This window comes from Echinops telfairi, unplaced genomic scaffold (genome assembly GCF_000313985.2).
Source record: "Echinops telfairi isolate 266 unplaced genomic scaffold, ASM31398v2 ScPeMD7_3533;HRSCAF=4204_0, whole genome shotgun sequence".
Taxonomy (NCBI): Eukaryota; Metazoa; Chordata; class Mammalia; order Afrosoricida; family Tenrecidae; genus Echinops; species Echinops telfairi.
Genome location: NW_022107431.1, coordinates 42,065,700 through 42,070,617, shown reverse-complemented (window position 1 = coordinate 42,070,617; position 4,918 = coordinate 42,065,700). Strand labels below are relative to the sequence as shown.

Here is a 4,918-nt window from a genome sequence, read left to right as displayed (position 1 = left end):
AAAAAAAAAAAGCGACCTCTTTCCATTTGAATAGTTTGATTTTTAATAAAATGAAACACTTACTGGCATAAGCTCCACAGAGCAATAAGAGGATGATTCATTAAAAATCTGTGGTGTCATTTGGGGCAGAGTCCCAGTGCCCAAATACAGCCTTGGGAATAGGATGTGTTTTTCTAGGGCCGTAACCATCCCCAGAAGGGCCCATCCTGCCTCCTCCTTCGTTGGTTTCTCCAGACTCCCGGCAGGGGTGGTGACAAAGGGTACTTCCACAGGCGCAAGTTGTGCTGTTTCTGCCCCGAAACACGGGGCAAAGCAATGCTTTAGAGAAGCCCCGTCCTGATCTCTGGTTAAGCTCTCGCCTGGAGCTTTCTGAGGGGGTTGGCATGTGGGGCTGCCATCACTCATGCCAACACTTCTCAGCCAAGACCTATGGGGGCCAAACGTAATTCAGAATCAGATTTTTTTTAAGTCAATAAGTTTGTACTTTGTGTTACGTAACACGCCAGCATTGTCTGGAGCAGCGCTCCTGGCTCCAACACGTCAGTACATCTGCAGCAATGCGTGCAAGTCGGGAACAAAAACAGTCAACAGCCTCGTGTTAGTTCAGCTCAGCTGTGCGGCGGAGCGAGCTCCAGAAGGTCCCGGGTTCCAGAGCTTGCTGGACTTGGGGACCGAGGCTGAAGCCACACGGAGCTGGCCCTGACCTTGACTTGTACAGAGCCTGCCTGGAGAGGGGCGGGGATATTCCCTTCCCCAGCACCTCCAGGGAGCTCCCCGCCCGACTTCAGAGTCTTCAAAGTGCTTTTTCAGCACTCTCAGGAGGATATACACCAATGAGAGGTGACCTCTCTTACTTCTGACACTCAGCTGCACAAAGGCGCCTGCAAACTCTTGAACGCACGAATGCAGGTGCCCCCGCCTCACGTACCAAACCCAGGGGCTGTGGCAGGGAGAGCGAGATTCTCTTAGGATGATTAAAGAGAAGGCCTGCTTAGCAGAACTAAGACGTGGGTGTGTCCTCAAGACCTTACCGTGGCAAAGGCTCAGAGAGTCGTCTACACGGGGTTGGACAAACATGTAGCCAGCAGTGCCATGCTGTGACAGCCAGAAGGGGCCAGGAGACACGCGCTCCAAAAGGACCAACAACACAGAATGGACCACAGCTCCACACGGCAGGGTCCTTCACCCCACGGGCCAGGGGACAGGGCTGTGCTGAGCCTGGCTCTCCAGTCAGGCTTCAGGGTCCTGGCTAGCAAGTTGTCACCTGCTCCAGAATGGAAGGAGATGAGCCCTAGGTACAGAGGGAGGAACCCAGGGCTTTCCACTCCAGGAGGAGCTGCACTCTGGGAACGCCCAGGGGCGGTTCTCCCCTGTCCCCTGGGGTCATTAGGGGTCTGAATGGACTCAATGACAGTGAGTTTGTAGTTTTCATTTTTTTCAGTTTGCCAGTACAGAGCCCTCATCGTGCTGTTAGATATTGGCCTGTCCACTGCAAGGTTGGGGGTTTGAACCCCCCATCTGCATCGTGGGAGAAGGACGAGGCTCTCTGCTCCCATAAAGATAGACATTCCCCCTGAGGGTCTCTCTCTCTCTCTCTCTCTCTCTCTTTCTCTCTGAATTGGCATCTATTCCATGGCAGTGGCTGTGGTGTTTTGGTTCCCAGACCGTGTAGGATGCTCCCTTTCCAGGTGGGATGCTCTCAATTCCCATTCGGTACACCTCACCCACAGCCACCTGTCCCTGCTGGGATGCCAATCCGGTTGCAGCGAGCTCCCAGGCTAAGATGAATTCGGCAGAAAGGCCTGGTGATAGACTTCCAAGAATCAGCCAGTGAAAGCATTAAGGACCACAGCCTATCGTGGGGCAGCTCGTTGAGTTCTGTTTGGGTCTTCCATGAGGTGCCAGTTTGTCAGCAGCTAATAGCAGCATGTGCTGTGTCCCCTGCTGCCTACGCAGCTGCTAGACAGGAAAAGAAATACAGCTTTAAATCGGATTCTTGCTTCTGTAAATTACCAGGGAAGTAGTTGAAGAGGATTCCAGACTACAGGCTAGGTGGGGCCAGAGAGCAGCCAGAAGTCAGAAGGACTTGTGGAGGGAGGGTAGGGGGAAGAAAATTAGTAACTCCATCCTGACGGGGTGGTTGGGATAGGGGTCAGACAGGGCTTTTGCCTCACAGTCAGGGTATTTCCTGTATTGTCTAAAAAGGTCACGGTATAGGACATTTTTTACAGGTTAGCAGACTCCCCAAAAGTCTTCTGTTTGTACTGCCCAGCCTGGTATTTCAAAAAGGCCTCCAGGGGGGTCAGGGAGCTCTCAATTGATAGATTGCCCGGTAGAGGTCATCAGTAAACACCGGCCCCAGAGCCAGCCTCTCACTTCCCCAGAGTCACTAACCTCGGGTCACTGCAGGGTCACTGGCCAGACTATGCCCCGCCATGGTGGCATGATGTCAGATCGGGGACAATGGGGCGCCAAGAGCTCACCCAGACAATTTATGAACTTCACACACGGAGCTCACAGATGCTCCGGCCCCAGGCTGCACAGTCAGCCTTTGCCCGTTGCTCTTCTGGGTGTGGTTCTTGTGTTCTTGTTTAGAGGGTAGGGCTGATGGAATCCGCTCAATGGCAGTAGGTTTGGTTTCAGGGTCTTATTCCACCATATTTTTTATGGGCTTAGTTACTTGATGTGTGATTTACGTGTGCTGAATCTCACCCGGGGTTCCACCTCCCCAATGCAGCACAGTGGGATCAACATGAGCAGCCCCCCACCACATCAGGGACCGAGATCGGGTGGTCTGCAGCCTCTGGGCCACATCCAGCTCCCTGGCTGCTTTTGTTTTGTACATTTTTAAGGGATTGCCCCCCTAAAAAAATTTTTTTTAAGTTGTTTTGGGTTGAAAGAAAAAGCCTGGCAGATACCATATGTGGACTGCCAAACCTGAATTATTTATTAACCAGCCCTTTTTGGTAGAAGTCCGCAGATCCCCAGGAAAGAATAGTCCCATCAGCGCCCGAAGCCCTCGCTCCGGCGCCCTGGCAGTCACTGGCCTGCGGTCTGCTTTCTCCCTGCAGTTTTACCTGTTCTGGGCGTTCCTGTACGTGGACGCCCACAGCCTGGCACCTCTTTGTGTCCAGCCTTTCCCCTTTTGAGACTCTGTAGGTACATCCTGGGCCCTTAAATAAAAAGTTCTATCGACATAATTCGCACAATTCAGTGGTTTGGCTTTATGGAAAAGAGTTGGGCGACCGTCGCCGCGTCTCGTGCGCGTGCCCCTGCTCACGGCCGGCCGTGTCGTTGCAGGCATGAACAACCGGGAGGTGCTCGAGCAGGTGGAGCGCGGCTACAGGATGCCCTGCCCCCAGGACTGCCCCATCTCGCTACACGAGCTCATGATCCACTGCTGGAAAAAGGACCCCGAAGAGCGCCCCACTTTTGAGTACTTGCAGGGCTTCCTGGAAGACTACTTCACGGCGACAGAGCCCCAGTACCAGCCCGGAGAGAACCTGTAAGGCCGGAGCAGAGGCCGCCCCGCCCCTCCCCGTTAGCTTTCGGTTCGATTCCGTAGCCAGCTGCTCCCAGCGAGTGGCCCGAACCGTCCAGGATCAGATTGCATGTGACTGAAGCTGACGAGCTTCCACGGCCCTCATTAATGACACTTGTCCCCACATCCGAACCTCCTCTGTGAAGCATACGAGACAGAACCTTGTCGTTTCTCAGACTACGGAAAATGCATTGTATCGATGTTATGTAAAAGGCCAAACCCCTGTTCCGTGTAAATAGTTACTCCAGTGCCAACGACCCTAGTGCTTTCCTTTTTTTAAAATGCAAAATCCTATGTGATTTTAACTCTGTCTTCACCTGATTCAACTAAAAAAAAAAAAGTATTATTTTCCAAAAGTGGCCTCTTTGTCTAAAACAATAAAATTTTTTTTCATGTTTTAACAAAAATCAATCAGGACAGGTGTTTGGGTTTTGTTTTTGGTTTTGCATTTTTATACAAATGAATATATATAATATATACACCCCCACCCCACCTCCTGTACATAACACCCTGTGGGTGCTAACGTGGAGCCAGTGGCCTGTCTGGGCCACAAATCAGCTGGATCCTCCGAGTAAGGCGCTCACTGCAAAAAGCTGTTTTGGAAACCAGGGGTCTCATTTTTGACATTTGCCAAGCATGATTCTTACTCATATTATAATTTTTCATTTGGGATTGGATGTTTTTGACACATGACTGTCCGGAACAGATGGTTATTAGCACTGACTCCTTTCAGGACCCCCAAGCCGGAATCACAAATTCTGACTTCTATACTCTGCTTCGACTGATGTATTCTCAAAACATTAAAAAGTGAGCATATTTAAGCAAGCAAGCAGCAGGACTACCCTGGGACCTGGAAGATGGGTACCACACAAACTTCTTGTATAAATACACGAATGCTGAACTGTTTCCCACATTTTGGTTTTGGTTTTGGTTGTGTTGTTTTTTAATAAACATTGTAACCACTTTTAAAATGGTCTAAAACCCATCGCAATTGTAGTCAAGGCAATCTGCTAAACTTTCTCATGCAACTAAAATTTATGGGGATGGGGTGGGTGGGAGGGTTGTACACTTCCCATTGTAAAATACCTGTTTTAAATGCCCTGTACTGCTAATGAAATGACTTTCTCTCCGTGGAATAACTATGCACTACTTAACATTTCATGGGGATGCATCCAAAAAAAATATTCCATTTTCAGTTGCCGTTTGTACCAACCTTGAATGACCTATGTTTAACCACAGCTCAGAATTCCTATTTCTATTGAGTTTTTAATACTGAACAGCAACTCTGAAGTCTTAATTCCTTTTTTTGTTAAGATTTATTTGTGAGTTTACATTTTTAATTGTTTAACTTTCTTAACTTAGCAATTAAAAAGAGAG

At 49.6% G+C, this 4,918-nt stretch overlaps 1 long non-coding RNA gene across 1 annotated transcript in view; it reads left to right on the top strand.

Annotated features, from left to right (window-relative positions):
• The window catches only part of LOC123522190, a 7,593-nt gene extending 3,641 nt beyond the window's left edge, over positions 1–3,952 (top strand). Inside the window, exon 2 of the long non-coding RNA XR_006680471.1 lies at positions 3,301–3,952. This is a non-coding gene — a long non-coding RNA (uncharacterized LOC123522190). The remainder of the gene's footprint in view (positions 1–3,300) is intronic.
• Positions 3,953–4,918: the final 966 nt, after the last annotated feature.